General features: G+C 40.0%; 1 protein-coding gene across 1 annotated transcript in view; it reads right to left on the bottom strand.

Annotated features, from left to right (window-relative positions):
- Positions 1 to 15,172, bottom strand: part of fhl3a (four and a half LIM domains 3a) — a 32,638-nt gene extending 17,466 nt beyond the window's left edge. The window contains exon 1 of the mRNA XM_061717277.1: positions 14,913 to 15,172. The gene's annotated coding sequence lies outside the window, so the exon portion shown is untranslated. The remainder of the gene's footprint in view (positions 1 to 14,912) is intronic.
- Positions 15,173 to 19,475: the final 4,303 nt, after the last annotated feature.

Consider the following 19,475-nt stretch of genomic DNA (forward strand, 5'->3'; position numbering starts at 1 on the left):
ATACAATATATTCAACATGTTTACCACGGTTCAGAGTCCGTTCAGATCAATGCAAAAGAGGAAATTCTTTGTCATTTGCCATTTTGGTGACTGGGATACTGGTTTGCATGGCCCAAGAGAGGATGTTGTATTTATAAGTCCAACCTCCAGAGGGGGAAAAGAAAGAGCCAGTCTGATGCAATAACTCCAGTGGCAAGACAGACATATAACTCCCTTTTTTGTTGTTGTCTCTGTGCTTTGGCTTCATGGCCAGGCAGACTCAGCAAATATCTCTCAAGTCCACGATTCAAACAACTAAAGCCAACTCCTCTCAACCATCAAAGCCACAGAATTTAGGGGGGAAATTTGGCAAACCCTCTTTATTTGCACGTTCTGGTATTGGAGACACGTGCCTTTGACATACTGTTATGGAGTTATAGACCATGAAATCTGAAGACAAAAGAGTTCGAAGATATTTTGACCTTCATTTTCATGCTTGTTGACTGAACATAAAACTTGTCATGAAGGTTTTATTTTGTTGTTGTGTTTTTTAGTATGGTTAACGCTAACGTGTTGAACTTGACAGTTGTTTGTTCAGCTGCAATCTTTGACAAGAAAAGAATAAGATTTTCAAAAAGATTTACAAATCTAAAACACATTTATTTGCACATCAATTTTGAAGACGTTTCCTGACATAACGCACTCTTTATCGTCTTATTGCAACCTTACTTCGCCAATCAAATGTAAGCTCGCCTGATCAATAATGCTCTATAGTTCTTGAGACATGTGGTTACAAATTCTTAGGGCATCATGCGTTACATTACACAGATGAATATGGACGGATAACCATGGTATTTAATTGGTTTCAAAACCTTAATACTGACCGACTGGAACGGGTCTGACCGTGCAAGCGACACGCCAAGAGACGGGGGGACTGAAATGGTAGCTTCCTTTCTGTTTCCTTTTGGATGCTCTGCAATGATGGCGATGAACGAGAAAAGACAGCTCACACGGCTGAACAATGTCGTCTTCTGCCCACAGTATTACCAGTGAGCATCAAGTCAACACCATCCCAAAGCCAGCGGTTTTGTGGAGCTTAAGTATTAAATCCAGGGCAGGGATTTGATTCAGCCAGGTACAAGTTCCCGAAAATTCTTGTTGCGAGGATGTTTCCAGTAATGGCAATCCGCGACACGTTAGAGTCTGGGAATCCCAGACTGAGTTTCTGTCTCTGCAGGAACTGTACTGACAGTTCCTGTATGCTCTGATTTGCCTAAAAGTTGTAGTGTGCAAAACTGTTCATTCCTGGTGTGAAATGTGCAAAACTACTCACTGCAGGCAGGGATTGTGCAAAAGTTTTTCGTGGTGACAACATTTAATGAAAGAGGGAAAGAAAACTTCTTCTTTTGGTGAGAATAACTAACTTTGGTGTGGATTTAGATTATAGCTACTATGACTGAATCAACATTTTGACCTAAATGTGTTCAGCTTTATGACTGTTATTTACACATTGAGACTACACACAAAGTTTTACTGTGAACCCAACAACACAAAATGGCTCCATTGGATTCCTGGTCATTCCCAGGAGGTCTCTTAATGATGCTGAGTCAACATAACTAGCCAGAGCATCAAGGAGTCAGTCTAAGGTTTAACAAGCCGCACACTCAGCATTATAAGCGTGCCACACTTGTGCAGCAAGGAGCCACAACTGCGAGTGATTATTATAACTCATTCAGACTTGTGGCTCGTGGCTGCAGGGATGGCACCTGACCCTGAAGTCAAGGCCCAGAGAAAAATCTTTATGTTTATCTCTGTATAAACATCAATCCCAACATCCCAAGACATGAATATTGGACATGTTTTTATAAGCAGCAGGTGTTTTTTTTTTTTTTCTACTCAGTGTGTGCAAAGGATTTTTATAAGTCTTACAAATTATAAGCATTAAGAAAAATCCACATTCTTAAGAACAGCTGCACAAATTATCTTCTTCAACCACAGCAAACCAAAATACTCAGCTCTCTGATTCTCTGACTCTGTAACCCTGAGAAGATGTGTTCACAGTTAAAAAAGCATTGCGTTGGCTGAGAAAATCGAGAGGGACCTGCCAAATGTGAGTCGGCTGGAATGAATATCTTAGAAGTCATTTCCAGTATGTAGTCGATTTTTCCGTTCACGGATGCATCTCCGTGGCAACTAGTAAACAGTGCCCTCATTTCCCCAAGACTATAAACCTTTGGTGATGACGTTTAGCTCCCGATTCATCCTGCACAGCGGTGAGTGGGGATGCTTTGGAAATGTGAAAACTGACGTGCTACGCCATAAAAATACTGTACCCATCAGGGACTTGGGGATTTCAGACTTCCTAACTATTTCTAGAGTCTAGCCTGTAATACACATGTGGAAACTAACTCTAAAATTACCCAAAATAAAACTGAGGACTCGGCAGTATGTCAAATACATACTATTATTAAAAGTGTATTTTAAGTGTGTTTTCATCGTCTAAAAAGTAGTATAAATAGATGTAATAATGTGCTTTGACCTCTGAAACACCCTTCTGCACCATTTTCCTCGCCATAAAAATACAATATCTTCTTCCTTCAGTCTCTCGCTCTTCATTTCCTGCTGGGCAATGACCCCTTCCACCAGCATGAGGTTGATAACAATGTCTAAGACAGTATGCACTCCCTCTGCGCTTCTTCCTGTTACCGCAAACAGAACCATCTCTGGGACTTCTCAGAAAAGATGGTCACAAACATTTGCAAACACAGTCACAATGAAAAACATATATTATGTCAAAACACAGAGACACAGTCCTGCAGAAGGGCTGCAGGAGTTGTCACACATCTACAGTGACGTGCTTAAAACAAAACAAAAAAATAAGCTCTGCAACCAAACTGCTTGACATGTTGTGCACGCGTGACACAGCGAGTCGCTGCACACACTCACAGTTCGTTTGACTCTCTTTGTGGGGACTTCCTGTAAAATGTAATTACCTCATGATCCCTGGCCTTCCTGCTCGCATAAATGACGCTGATAAGATCAAAAACAGACAGATTTTACGGTATGAGTTTCAACCAGACTGGGTAGATCGTGGTAATAATCATTAAGACATGGCAAGTAAAGGATGAATTCAGATTAGACGTAGGAGCTGGGATTGCCTGCTGCAGGTTAACCTTCCTCTGACTTCAACCCTCCACGTACGCGGATGGTGGAAGCCAAACAATGATGTCATCATTTGTAAGACTGCTGGATGGATTTAAACTTAAAAAAGTCAAAACTATAACTTTCTGCTCATAATTCTGCATACTGATGCAGAAGAGGAACTGTGGAGGAAGGGATCTCTGGTGACCTCATTTTACACTCCAGAAAGACCACCTCCACTCTTCCTGGTCTCCTGTTCTCTTTGACCTTCAAATGAGTAACCGAGGAGCGAGTCATACATCCATTGGCTGCCCTGGCAGATCTTTTATACTTGGTGGAAACCAACAGCACACTGATGAACTGCTATAAAATGAGGAAAAGTAAATGTGAGCGGAACGTTCATGGAGGTTAGTGACCGAAAGGTTCATCCCCCTCGCCATGCTGCCAGGAGAATGTCTCGGCGCTGAAATGCAGCAGGCAGCCTATGTGGCTGCAATGAGCTCACTTCAAAGGTATCCATAAATCATGCTGCCATGCATCCAGGCTTGCCTCCGCCTTCGGATCCACACGTCCTCGTCGCTAACCCACAGCAGTCATAGAGGAACAGAAGAGTTGAAGAGTGATATACACTTTGGCTCACCGAAAACTGATTGGTACCACTATCAAAATAACCCCTACCGCTTTTTAGACATGCAATATTTAACATCAACGGCTTAATCAACCTATTCAGTGACAGCATTCATTTACTCAGACTCACTTTTGCCTTTAAATTTCTTATAGTTGTGCTCAGATAGGGCTGGAAAAGTGTTGGATAATGACATGCACGTGCAAGGTATTCATCATTAATGCACGACTACACAAAAAGCATAGTAGACTCTAGGGCTGGGCGATATATCGAGATTTTAATATATATCGATATATTTTCAAACACGATATGGTACGAGACAATATCGTTTATATCGATTTAAAAAAAAAAAAAACTTTACTTTTTTTTTTTTATGATTTTGATATAGCTTATTTTGTGACAAATTGACTTGAATGTTTTATTTGAGATTTGCACAAATGTTTTGTTATTTGCACAACTGTCAGTCTCAGTGGAAAAGTCTGCCTGTTGCTGTCTACATTGTATTAATTGCACAGTGTATTTTAATTTAATTGTTATGCAGGAAAGGGATATTTGTTTTATTTTATTCAAGAAGCATTTTTATTCTATATATGCAGGCAGTTTATTTTTATTTCATTTGTTTTATACATGTTGATATTGTGCAGACCTCTGTTAATAAAGGAACCTGTGTGACATTTGGCACGAGGCATTGTATTAAAACTGACTGTTGTTTTAAGGGTTTGCCTCAGAAAAAAATGAAGCTAACAGAGATGCTAACAGAGATGCTATGCTATAATGCTTTGGGGGAAACCCCAATTAAGGCACAGAAAAAATATCGAGATATATATCGAGTATCGCCATTTAGTTAGAAAATATCGAGATATGACTTTTGGTCCATATCGCCCAGCCCTAGTAGATTCCTTATAAACTGAGTTTCCAATAAGCTGCATGGAGCAGTTCTAGTCACTACAATAGTATTCCAAAACCAGTCGTATGGTACAAAATATGTTACAAACAAACAAACTGTTGATTGGTTGATAAATAAAATCATCACTTTTGTGGAACATGGTAAAAGAACCTCAAACTGGTGCATCACCAGTTTTAAGGCTTTTCTCACACGAAGCTTGACTTTTTCTGTTAATGAACCATCGTATCCCAAAAAGAAAGTATTTAATATGCTGGATGTCCTTTCTTAACTTATTTACATTTTTTTTCCTTGATTGGTGAAAGAAGCTGTGTTGCACAGGTATAAAGTCCTGCTGTTACGCAGCTGACATAGGTATAGTCATCCGGCAGTGGAAATACAACCCAGATCAGGGCTTACCCTACCGTACAAATCTGATATGAGCTGTTCTGCTCAGTGGAAATGTGCTCAGAGAGTCACAGTTTCTTCATCTCTTGTCAAGTAGCCATACGAATTTATATTAGCACGCTAACTGCGTATTAACTGATTACATACTTGCGTAGTGGGTGTTTTGTTGTAGCAACAGTGGACGCAAGCAGCTGAAAGTGTAACTTTTCTACATTTTATTATGTTTTCTTAGCAGTCAATGTTATTCTCATGACTTCTTAATTGTACGGCTGCAACACCTCAGTTGTCACTGGGAAATGTGTGGGGTTATCGAGACATGTCACTAACATATTCAGTTGCTGATCAATGAATGGAAAGCAGCACATGCTGGAAAAAGACTTTTGATAAACAACAGATCTCAGTGGATTTATATGTGCTTTATTTAAGCCTAGAGATGAGCTGCAAGTTCAGACATCCTACAGCTAGTTACTTGACTTTGCCAGAAGAGAGCTGCAATCCGTCAGGTCTTATCTTAGTGTCACATACTGGGATCTCTTTATCATGCATCCATGCAAAACACCATTCATCTTCCCCACCTAATTCATTATCAGTGATAAAATGCAAAGTTCCAGCTGCCACTGTTAAATAGAAAGACAACGTGAAAACAGGTGCTTCGGTAAACACTGATAGCATGGTTGAATTATGTTGCTTCCCAGTCCAGGCCTGTCTATCGCCTTCAATCTATTAACCACTAGTCTTGTCCGACCTCATCCTGCTTTTACCCTGCTCCTCCTTCCGATATGGGAGAATTCGTTGTTTAGAAGGATTTGGGAAGAGCACTGAACAGAAAACAGACAATCAGAGAGAGAGCGAGAGAGAGACAGAGAGAGAGACTAACTGAAGCCACAAGGTTCTTGTCACGGCTCCACAGACTCTTCATCAATCAAGTGAAGTGTAAATGCATGTCATGCATGTATAAATTAATAAGATACATGGCTTTGCTTTGATTATTGCACTGGAAGGATCCAGTGGCAGCAGCTGAGAAAAGGCACGTAATGCTGTGCAGAGGCTCTGTACTACTCCCCTCATGATCAGGACAGGATCAGGATGACCAATCATCATCATCATGCATGACATTCTATATTTAAGGACCATTTTCCCCCCCATTACTTTTTTTTTAGCTATAATTAAACCTTAAACGGTTCCCCTCACCAGCGTTGAGAAAGCACACCGCGGGTTGAGGGTTGGGGGTTTTCAGGGGGGGTTGAATACTTCCACAGTGAAGTCATGGTACTTGTGTCACTGGCCTTGTGCAGTGCTTTACTTTGTTCCGCCTGCATTTTACCTATTGATCTGATTTCCATTGCCAACACTGGCTTTTTCGCCTCGTTTGAAGCTGAATGCTTGTGCTCATTAAAGCACTGACAAAACTGCAAACGGGTGGTGGACCTTCAGACAGGTTAAGAAGAAAACAACTGGGAGACGTTTGCCAGACTCGCTAGAACTGGAGTAAACAAAAAGTACAGTTTGCATTGGCATTCGGTGCAGTGGAAACATTTACGGCTACAGAATTTGCATCCGTGGTGTTAACGGGTTTTTTCCATTCTAGTCGGACGCTGTTTTGAATTATTGTTTGGCATCAAAAGGTTACAACATTTGAATTTTTTTTTTTTTTTTCCTAGATGAGACGACATCTCTAACATGATTTAATCAAAACTGGAAGATAAATTGTAATATATAGGAATTATTGAGGTCTCAATCATGTCAGAAATAATTATTTCATGTTCATTTCTTCAGCATCTCTGTTAACATGGCTTGTTACATGTTATGAAAGATGTTACATTTTCATTTTGTAGCCAGTTTCGTTGACTGAGACACATAACCTACATCAACAGAACTTTCTTGTACCGCTTAAAGCTCTAATACGACGTGCAAAAACTGTGGTCAACTGAAAGAGATGACATCCACATGAACACAGAATGCCTGTCGTTTATTTTGTAATGCTCCAGACAATAAAAAAAATAAAAAAAAATCGATATGGCTGATGAAGATTAAACTGATGCTTGTTTCCCAGTTTCCCAGTTTTTTTAAAAGGCTACACCAAGTGTCAGATAACAATATATTAATGTCTGAACATGTAATTGTGTCAAAATGATATTACCTGAACATGTTGCAGAAGTTTATATTATTGTTACAATCCTTTTACTTTTCACTCGGGGCAGTTATCTGGTACCGAGAATCTGCAAATCATTTAGCAACTCTGTTAAATGTAACTCCCTTTGCGCTGATCTGCTGGTAGCAGACGCTCTGTCAAACAAAGCAGTACTTTATTATAGCAGCCTCAGTGCACAGCTTTCATGGAATTAAATTACAAAAGGTGAAAAGGGCCTGACAGCTGGTGTATCGGAGGAGTCACAGCATGCTCTAGGTCTTGTCCTCATTTGTCGTGATGAGTGTAAATACTTGGTGAAATTTCTGCAGATTAATAGACACCAACACAGAAATGCGGAACAACGAGTAAACTAAACACCGTGCAGACTTGTCTCCGATTACATGTTTCTGAGACAGCCCGATGACGGATGCCCTGGAAGGCATGAACAGTGTGCTCCAGCCACACCTCTTCATCTTGTCTTCTCATTCTCGTTCTTAAACCGATGTGAAGAAGGCACAAAAGCCCTCCTTAGCTCCCTGTTAGTCGTCGCCATCAAACATCAGTTCAATCTTATCAAGGAGGCACTGACGTCCTTTTATAGACATATGAAGGACACTTTCTGCCATTTATGGCTCCTCTGCATGAGAGCCAGACCCCATCCAATCAAGGTGAGAGAAGACAGGGAGGCAGTGTAGGCCAAGATACATCCTCCCCACTTCCTAGTCCTTCTGAGTGGATCTTTGACAGATTTTAAATTAGGGCCAAAGTGTGCCCATGCAGTGCCAAAGACACCCTCTTTGTGTGATTTAAAAAGCACAGAGCTGTCATACAGTTCAGTTGAGAAACAGACATAAGTCAACACGCCGGTGTATCTAGCAAGCCTGGCTTGTCTCAGCACGTCTCTATAGTGGAGACTATTGTCTCTCCAACTGAGACAAAAGTTAGAGGCTGAAACACAACATGTATCAGTCTACGCTTGCAAATACTAACGAACAGAAGACACGATGAAGAGAGAGCGAGACAGCAAATGGCATTCTGGATAAGAAGTCACATTCTTCTCGACTTGCTAGTTTCATCATGCAGAGCACACATTTATACAGTTTACTTTCAGAGAGGGGAATGCTCCCCCCAACAGCTGCACTCCAAATAAACACTGCCTTATTTATCATAGACAAGCTAATACACTTGTAATTTGAACAAGTAACAGCTTTTCATATTGTCCAGTATGTCAGGTCATTGTATTCTGTTTTGCTTTTTATCCCCCTCGAAGACAGTTGTGCAACACAAAGTGCCTTTGTGGGTATTTAGATAAAAATGCTAAACACCCAAACTCTTTTGACTGCACTTCCTCTGTTGTAATGTCATGGCCTGGGTTTATTCTTTGCAGATGTGGGTTCCAGCTCTATTAAGTATTAGGGAAGCAATCAGCCCTGATACAGTTGGCATTGCTGGAAACTTCATTAACAAGGCAAATAAAGATGCAGATGCAGAAGTGGCATGGAGGAAAAGCAATGCATGTCATCAAAGCCAAGGTTTAATAACGTCCAATACAACTGTCATCAGTGAAGAGTCCTACAAGAGTGTTGTTGTGGTCCCACTCTCTGTAGAACTTACAGAGTACTGAAAGGTGGCACTTTGAACTGGAGGCATTGTCCCCTTGTTTGATTCCTGCTGTGCACCACTGCAGACTTAAGGACTGTTTTTCACATGCTCGTGCTCCCAATTTATTGCACAATTATGTCAGTGTACCAGAACATCCAATAGAAAAGATGACTGCAATTGTTGTTTCCACAGAAACAAAAGCATTTTGTAATTGAGGCAAAATGTATTTGAACTTTTTAACAAAGGAAATTATTATGTTCATTGACCAGCTCCATTGCCTCAGAAAATATAAACAACCCCAGAATTCGATGCCAACAAAGGGCTCAAAAATTGTTGGGTAAGAAGAAATAAGAGACAGAAAGGTTTATAGATTATACAAGACCATTCTGAAAGATTCAACAGTCTAAACAGTAAAAGGTGAGGGTGGCAGGACTGGGTAAAAGAAATATACACCGAAAGGATTCCATTTTTCAAGCGCACCAATTGTCCTGCACTCATTGTTTGCCTCAAATAGAAATAGTTACCAGTGCAAAATTGCACAGAGCTTAAGTTATCATTGTCTACACTGCATAATAAAAAATAAATAAATAAAAAAAAGATCCAATGCTGGCAACCGCTGATTAACAAGAAATGCTTCATGCCATTTTGACGAGTCTAACCACGGGATTGTGGAATACCTTGGAAAACCATTGTCACTCAACACATTCCACCGCTGCACCCAGAGACGTTAACTTGAAACTCTATTACACAAGGAAGAAGTCATCCATCAACTCTGCACAGAAATGCTGCAGAATTCTTTGGTCACAAACTCATCTAAAGAGGACAGAAAGACAGAGGTCCCAAGTTCTGCGGTCAGATGAGTTCATGTTTGGACTTTACTCAGGTTCGGTATACCAAACATGAAAAATCATCAAAGTGGTGACAACGAAAGGTGCAAAAGCCAACCTGTGCGATGTCATGGGTCTGTATCTGTGCCCATGGCATGGGTGGTTAGTATATGGGACACGATTACCAATGATACAGCGATAGTGATCCAGATACGTTTGAATTTTAGAGACATTTGCTACTTTTAACGTCCTGTCTGCAATCCAAAATTAGCTATGCATGTATTTGAGTATAAAGAGGAGCATCAAATCCCTATCACTAGCAGTTAAGCAGCTAAAATCATCTATTGAGCAAGAATAGACAGACTACTATTGCAAAACTGCAACAATTAGCGTCTTCTGTCTCACAGAGTAAATATAAGTAAGGGTGATATAACACGGTGGAAGGCACATGTCTCTCTCAAGTCCGTCTGAGTATGTTCCTGGCATCAGATTCGCGATTTGTCTGTAATCTCTGAGTACAGTGGTTCTCTACATACAATAGTTGGTCGATAAAGAAAACAATTTCCTTTATACTTGTGTCTTTTAAACAAAAGTTCCATCAAATTAAAAGAAATGACTTGTTTTAAGTTTATATTGCATTTTGGAAAAAGTTTATTGGAAATGGGGTTTGAACAGTTGAGGGTAGGGGGTGACAGTTAATGTCAAAGATTTGGTATTAAATTCTTTACAAAGCCTGCAATAAGTTTAGAATAGAGCAGTTTAATAGTTACATATCTCTGACATTAGCCATGATAATTACAGGTCAGAGGACCACGGCTTCCTTTAATAGTAATATCATCCAGAGCAAAATTTCTTTTTTACCCCACATATAAAGATATGGTGTCACATTATAAAGTGTTAGCTATTCTGTCTGCAAAGCAGAGTCATATTAGGATGGAATAACATCTTATTACCTAGTGTGCAGGAAAAATTCACCCCCCTCAACGTTCTCATCAAGTGCCTCCATTAACCATCGGCTGTCCTACGATATAGCCACATCCCGACAAAACCATTGTTTTCATAGTTATAATATAGGCTGCATGAGCAGTTGTATAAAACCACTGCAATTTGTCGGTAGACTTTAAATTTGTCCTTCTCCCTCAGTCCTCCTCTGTCCCTGATTCTCAATGGGACTTGCAACATTATCTGCCCACATAAAAATAAACCGTTTCCCCAGGATAACATCTCGTACCTGTGCCAGCATATTGAGAAAGTCACATTACGCAATTCCAAAATGATTTGCGCACGCTTTCATTCATTTACCTCAGAGCAGACGTAAAGGAGTTCACTGGGAATACAGACAGGTTTATGTGGGATCCTGTTCTACGGAACAAAACGAGGCATGTTAGGTCCATAACGGTAGAACTGGTATCTGCTGCAAGCATATCTTTCGTCAGCTCTTGTTAATTTGCATGTGCCACAGACTTCTGTTAGAGCCCTACCCTCTGCCCTTTAGGCAAGGGTGCAGAGAAACAGTCATGCCTGACTCACACAATTTTTCATCGTAAGGCAAAATGTGATGATTCAGCAGTGAATCGACAGGATCTGTACACCCAAACAACATCTGCTGCATGTAAGACATTTTAGAGAAAACAATGACAAGGTAGTTAACACAATGAACAGATGTGATAACATGGACTAGACAGAGCGAGAGGTGGAATGGGGCAAAACATACACTGAGGGCCCATTCTTTCATGACATGTAATTAGTCTGTATTAAACTGTGTTGTCACGGGGCATCTGCGATTCTATGCCCACAATTTGGTATTTCCTCCAAAAGAGCTTTGAGTGTAGCAGGTAAATGCTAGGTGTAGACATGTAATTGTACCCCTAGAGAAACATAATTACCCCATTAGTACAGCGGCAGGTACTCTCCACACTCTATATCTGCTATCTATCTGATATATAACATTCATGCCTGTTTAAAATAAAATCTAGCAAGGAGTCAACACTATAGCAGAGAGTCCAGAGAAGGACGAGGAGAAAGCAAGTGAGGCAACATGACTGGACTGTGAGGAGGGCATATTACCTCCCACAGGGGCCCTGGCTCAAGAGATCGAGTTTCAGACGTTTACCAACAAAGCATCCGTGGAGGAAGTCTTGTGAGCCTCACAATAATACCGCAGCACCTGGCTATCCCCACACAGGAAACCTGAGGTCATTTCCCCTGTTTCAGGGAATGCAGACACTCTACTACTGCGAACAGCCACGCGCCCCCACTTCCTACTGAGGGGGGACCCGACTACCGACTACCACAACCTAATACAGACAGACACACTCACACGAATACATACATATATACATATATATACATATACATATATATATATACATATACATATATATATATATATATATATATATATATATATATATATATATATATATATATATATATATATATATATATATATATATACATATACATGTATATGTGTATCTTTACATATATACATATATATGTGTGTGCGTGTGTCTGTCTGTATTAGGTTGTGGTAGTCGGTAGTCGGGTCCCCCCTCAGTAGGAAGTATATATATATATATATATATATATATATATATATATATATATATATATATATACATATATACATGTATATGTACATATATACATACAGTACAGACCAAAGGTTTGGACACACCTTCTCATTCAAACAAATGCGGAAGTGTGTCCAGACCTTTGGGCTATACTATATATATATATATATATATATATATATATATATATATATATATATATATATATATATATATATATATATATATATATACATATATTATATGTATATATATACACATATATTCCAATGTGAGTAAAGACGTTCTCAATTTGAGTGCTGCTTTTTGAGAGAAGCTCTTGGGAATATGTGGCACAAAACAATTACCATACAAACTGTACCCAAAGGCCTTGGAAACACCACAGCTACACAATGTCAAAAGAAAACTATTTCAACACAAATCTAAATTCTGCTCCCCAACCACCTGCAAACACTTGACCGCCGATTCCTCCATCATTATCCTTGGACTGGTTTCAAATGATGCCAACACATAAAACGAGCCACAACCAGTCCGAATCATTTAGCAGCAGTCCCGCTGCAGTTTAGAACTGGCCGGGGTCCAACCACCAGGCAGGGCTAACCTTTGGAAAACACTGAGACCTCTAAAGAATGTGACCATGGTCAATGAAATGAGGAGGGAGGGAGGAAAAAGAAAAGGCAAACAAATACATTATACAGCCTGTGGGCTCCGTCAAGGCAAACATCCCAAATGCTAAATAGGACAGAATGACCAACTAGAACAACTGCTAGAGCATTATTTCTGCTTTTTACTGTGACAAAGGGTTTGCACAACAATGATCTGTCAGCGGTAAGAGAATAGCAAGACTCCTAAAGAGACCTTCAGAGTTTTAATTCTGCAGAAACGCAGAAAAGAAATGTACTGGAATGACAAGCTTAAATATGCATTCTTCAAGACTCAATTTGCTGAAATCATTACCATCTTAATTCAGTTGTTCATTGCACTTCAAATTACATTAAATGATTTAACAATGGATCAAATTGTTTGATTTATGGACAAAAGACAAAACTTTATTTTGGTGGTAGTCTCTGCCCACATTTACTCTATTCCCAACAGGTAAACGTTGATACCAGAAACCTTCGATACATGTATGTTAAATGCCCTCACTGCCTACAACTTGACTGTTAGAATTAGGTAGAAGATCATGCTCAAGTGGATAACAGATGTCAACGGTGCAAGCCTAAGCCATAAGAAAAGGGACTGTGGTAGCAACATATTTGTGCTGTTGTTGCCAGATGTGTAAACAGGAAACTGCAAGTTCATGATATTAACCGTTTATGGAAATGATTGGTCAGTGTTATGCCCAAAGTTTGTCTCTTTTGTCCCCACGTGACTAAAAGCTCAGTTATAGCAAGCTAAAGGAATCAAGAAATCCCGTTACGTGTGGACTTCCCACTGAATCTCACCTGACCAAATCTTTGGTAAAGATTCATATCATGGACTTCACTTTATCTCAGATTGTAATAATACAAGCTTGCAGCTTTAGTGTGTTGTTGGAATGAGGATCAAAAGAGGTTTCATATTCTTGAAAGGTCTCTGTTCATCTGTTTATGCATTTCAAATCACTTCCAACTAGAGCCAAGTCAAAAAAAAGAGAGGTACTCTGCATGAACTGGGAAAAATCTCTCTATGTATTATCCTTTTGTTAAATTTTCCTCACTGACAAGCCTGAACACTTCCTTCTCCCACCGTGCCCACATGACGCAACAGGTGTGCCAAACTGTCGTCACAATGATGACAAGACGCGCCGCACTACGACGTAGTTGTGTACACAGCCCACACAACTTCAGGAGCAGCCGCACAGACACACCCATCCCAGATGCACGCTGCCTTATCCCGCTTCCCCCTGCCAGAGAAAAGACAAGTTTAGCCTGAGGGACTTTGTTCTGCACAGGCTTCACGCACAGTTCTCAGCTGGGAGCTTATGTGACACAACAGTTGCTCTCTAATCATTCCTACACACAGTTCAGGGGGTCGCACAAGCTAATAGAGTCAGTTTCTTCAGCCAAGGGATGTTTTTGCGTTTGTCTTACTGGCTTATATGTGCTTATATGGAGAAGCACAAGCGTAGGTGAGTAGGAAACCTAAGAAAACAGGCACCGAGGAAACAAACTAAACAAAAACGGCATACAAAAAGAGAAATGTCCAGATAACACCCTGACTGCTCTCAAGGTTTGCTTCATACTTTGCAGCCTCATGTCCAGGAAATGACTAATATGTCATAAAGTCATGCCGAGACCAGTCCTTTCACTCACATTTGTACTGAACAGCGAAACCTCTCTAAATGTAGGTAAAAGCGATGTTTAAATGTGACCAGAAGGATCCTGAATGGTGTGTATCTAGGCCTGCCAACTGTTCATCCTCTTCTACCCCTTCCAATAAATATCACCAGAAAAAAAACAATTAAACAACAAACAAAACTGGATTTATCTTTTTTTTTTAACCTTTCCTTTGGCCCAATCTTTGCATCCACATATAACACAACAATATGTTGAATCTATTGTAGTAAATAGTTATACCATTGGTTGCAATCTCAACATATGAAGTTCTCACAAGTTCAGGGTCCATTGATTCTTTCTAGATGCGTCTCTGAGGGAAACAGTGTCCTGATGAGACCAACGAGGAAACAATGTAAAGGAAAAAACAGATGAAAGGGGAAAAAAGGGAGAAAGAAAAGTATATCCAGATATGAAGGTCTTACCAGGAGTAATAATGTCTGAAGTGTGGGGGCACCTTTCCAACTTGATGTGGTCACCCGCCTCCTGCGCTGAGCGCCGCTCAGATCTCGCCTGGATCAGATCAGGTCGCTCCTCTCACGGTTTAGGAGCGTCGCTCTCCAGCCGTCAAACTTTCTCCCTGCACCCGTGTGTGTGTGTGTGAGTGTGTGTGTTTTAATCTGACAGTAGCGAAACCTCTGCGGCGAAAAGGGATGCAGCTTGCCGGCTACTTTTGTCCTACAACTGAGGAAGTTGCTGGTGAGTCACAAGATCCCGCCTCCCCCCAAAAAACATTCCTCCCTCCCTCTTTTTTCAGCGACTTCAAACGGGAGCAGAGAGAGAAGTCTAGGCAGGAGACTGGATTCCTACAGGGCCCTTTGTGTCTGCTACAGTCTGTTTAAGTCCGATTTAATAGAATTTGGTGTTAAGTTTTGTGGAGTTTATGTGCTAAATTTGTAAACGCCTGCATGTCATAAGGTTTGTGGATAAGTGAGGGCTGGCTGCTGCTTGGGCACTTCTCAAATGATCCTTTCATTGAATTTCTTAACCCATTAGCAAATTAACCAATAGAATATGATAACCGATACATTTCTTATACCAACAGTCCCTTTTAATGTAAATAACACATAATGGGTGACTCAGTATAGTGGTTGTCCATCTTCTAATGGAGACTAGGGATGGGCGGTATGGACTAAAAAATGTATCACGATTATTTCTGGCATTTATCCCGATAACGATAAAAATGACGATAAAAAAAATACCAATTCAACTCCACCTTTTTAACTATGAATCTATCTCGCTCTCAGATCCGCCATGTTTGTCATCAACGGGAATTTTTCTTTCTTTCTTTCTTTCTTTCTTTCTTTCTTTCTTTCTTTCTTTCTTTCTTTCTTTCTTTCTTTCTTTCTTTCTTTCTTTCTTTCTTTCTTTCTTTCTTTCTTTCTTTCTTTCTTTCTTTCTTTCTTTCTTTCTTTCTTCCTTCCTTCCTGCCTTCCTTCCTTCCTTCCTTCCTTTTTCCATTCCTTCCTCCTTTCCTCCTGCTCTTTCCTTCCTTCTTCCCTTCCTCTTTTCTCCCTTCCTTCCTCTTTTCCTTGTTTTCTCCCTTCCTTCTCCCCTTTCCTTCCTTCCTTCCTTCCTTCCTTCCTTCCTTCCTTCCTTCCTTCCTTCCTTCCTTCCTTCCTTCCTTCCTTCCTTCCTTCCTTCCTTCCTTCCTTCCTTCCTTCCTTCCTTCCTTCCTTCCTTCCAAAAATCAGCTTTACACAAAAACATCATCAACGGGAATTTATCGTTTTTACCGCAACATGACAAATTCTTATCGTGAGGAATTTTTTTGACGGTTTATCGTGAACGGTAAAATATCGCTCATTCCTAATGGAGACTTAATTACACTTTTTCATACTTAACTATTTTAGAAATAAAAGAAAAACTAAATAAGACGCTGACATCCTTTGCTGATCATGGTATGGCCTAACATGACCAAACAGGGTAAAGACTAACCCAGTTATTAAATGACATTTCCCTTTCACAATGTCTCCATTCCCGATGTTTCATTTTTGTCATGACTCAACAAGAGGGAGTGACGTCTAGCCTGAATGCAGCTGGCCTACCATTTTGTCACTCCTGGAAGGATCTTTACCTGGGACTTGACTCATCACGGTTAGTCAGTTATACATTAAAAAAAAAAACTGTATTGTTGACAGAAGCACCTCCCCTTGTGATAGATAGCATTCTTCTTGTGTGTCTAATGACTTTAAGGAGTGATATGACGCTCAACAGCTGCCACTTCCTCTCGTAGTTGGTGTTTTTCAGTCTTATCTGCAACAGCTCAAGCAGAGCAAAACAGTCTGGCCGAGAAGATTTGCAGGCTTATACCAAGACTGTAATTACTCATAGGAAACTGTTTTGTTGCTCTTTAAACTTCACCTCACCAGATTATTCAGTAACAGTAGTTCATAATAAACTGAAAACACAAATCAGCCATACCTCTTGTGTGAATGCGATGAATGGGTGAACGGTTTGGTGATCTCGCTTTAGTTTGTGCAAAGCAAAATCGTGTCTGGCTATGTCACCCAAAATAAGCAAGACCCAATAATTGAAGGATAACTACAAAAGGAGGCCAATTGAAGAGCACGTCACTGCAGAGAGGAACACTGGATGAAATCGTTTTGGTTGAAATGTAGATAATGGTGCACTGTGACGAGGGAGACGGATTTTTATTTTTCAAACTATAGTTTCCGTTGCAAGATGTAAGTATATGTGGCAATGTGAAGTGAGCGAGTGAATACTGGACTAATAGGTTCATAAAAGATCAAATGAGTGGGGTGATGGGTTTTCGGGCCCTATTCGGCAATCAGACACAGTATCGGTGGAGCATAAACCTTTGAATTTACCTTTGAAAACACCCCGAAAGGTTTTTTCGACGTGAAAAAGAGAATTCTTAAAGGATTTGAATTGACGTTTCTTAGCTGACAGGATTCCCAACTCTGAAGACATTGCAATAAGTATACTAACTAATGCATTTTCACCCACAAATCACAACCTCCCATCACAACACTGTGTTCTCCTGTAGCATAATTTGCCAACATCTCTGGTCGTATGCTCCTGTTACAGGAGATTTTCTTTGTTAAAAATTGGTTTTGAAGTCAGAGTTGTGTTAAAAGAATACAACACAAGAGTCTTAATAGCAGCCTGAAATTCAAAAGCATGTGACACCCTTATTGTTACACTTCAGCTCTACTCTGATTTCTTATTTTCCATTTTCAGCCATAGTTTGGTTGGGTTTTAGGAAAATGTTGTGGTTTGGGTTTAAGTTGCATTTCAACCACATGGCACATTTCTACCGTCTCCAACAAGCTCTCCATTTTTGCAGCTTCATAGCATTTACTAGAAACATTAAGATACACTACCGGTGTGGTAGTGTATCATGAAGTCCATCCGAATAACCTGCCTTTTGAAAAATGATGCTTAAAGTGTATCCTTTTTGTCAAACACTGACACAGTAATCTCTTACTCTGTTTAATATTCTTTTTGGTGTTATTTTGAGTTAACATAAAGGACAACAACAAAAAGTTGTCAATAATAGTGGCTCCTGGTCAAACATCTTCCTGAGAGAAGTTGAAAGTAAGAGGAAATTGTGAATATAATGATGGACTTGTTCATAACTATTAATTATCATCACCAAAGTAGTTACAAAGGCCCACAGGGGCCAGGCTCCAAGGGATGGATGAGATCTGCCTTGAGTTCCTTGCGGCCCTGGATGTACCGGGGATGTCTTCGTTGACTTGCTACTGCAATAACGCATCGATATAAAGGGCAATGTCTCTGGATTGGTTGACTGAGGTGGCAGCTTTCACTTTCAAGAAGGGGGACCATCCTTCTTGCCTTCCGTATGAAAGATGAAACCTCTTCAAGAACTAAGAAAAGGAAGTCCAGTTGCATTGATTGAAGCCGTTGACGGATGCTGGAGGGTTTGTTACAGGTGCAGGGGAATCACACTCCTCAGCCGCCCTGGTAAGGTGCAGTGAAACGCTGGATCAACTCTATACCCTCGCTAGGGTCCTGGAGGGGTCATGGGAGTTTGCAGAACATGTCTACATTTGCTTCGTTGTGGAGAAGGAATTCAACTGAATCCCTTGAGGATTCCTGTTGAGGTTTATGATGGTAATATCAGGGTCTGTTGCGATGAGCCATTCAGTCCCTTTACAAACGGAGCAAGAGTTTGGTTGGCGTTGCTGGTAGCAAGTTGGAGATGGTCTTCGTCAGAGCTGCACCTAATCAACAACTCTGTTATAATACGTTTATGGACAGAATTTTAAATATATATAAGGGAAAGGTTTATTTTTTTTCTATTTTATTAAAATGAGATGTTTCTGTGAAAATCTGTGGTGAAAAATATTACAGCATTATTTCTTTATATGCAATGTCCTTGAAATACCATTTGTTGTGCAATATATGTTTAACTGACCTCAGTTTTTATTTTTCAAATACCTAAGAAAAATTATCTATTTACACGTGTTAATTAAATACATGTTGACTAAAACTTGTGACTTGTTTTTCATGGTCCTGTGACAACTTGGAGAATGTGGTGTGCCTTGGTCTGACCCCTCAATTCCCCGCAACACCCTAATTATAAATTCTAATTTTACACTCTGAGGCGTGGTTCCTGCAGGCTGTGTGCAACAAATTAAAGGATACATGCCTGTCAATTCATCGAAGTGCAAATGGACGGATGACTCCTTCACTCAGTCGTTCTTTTCTGAGAAAGTCAGAAGTAACACTTTACCTATTAAATGAGACATGTCTCTGTTTTAGTTCTGAAAAACAAGTTAAAAGAATCATAGTGAAATTCAATTTGGTGCTAAACCGTTAATCTTAAGCTTTTTTCTTTCTTTCTTTCTTTTTTCTTTATATGTGATTTTGAGACACCTGAGTTAAATTAACTCAAATGAGCATCATGCTCCTGAGCACAAGACTAATGGGGCAATTATACAGTTAAATGCTGCACTTATGTGATAATTAGATCTCCCTTCTAGTAACATGAACGCGTT

This window comes from Cololabis saira, chromosome 3 (genome assembly GCF_033807715.1).
Source record: "Cololabis saira isolate AMF1-May2022 chromosome 3, fColSai1.1, whole genome shotgun sequence".
Lineage (NCBI taxonomy): Eukaryota > Metazoa > Chordata > Actinopteri > Beloniformes > Belonidae > Cololabis > Cololabis saira.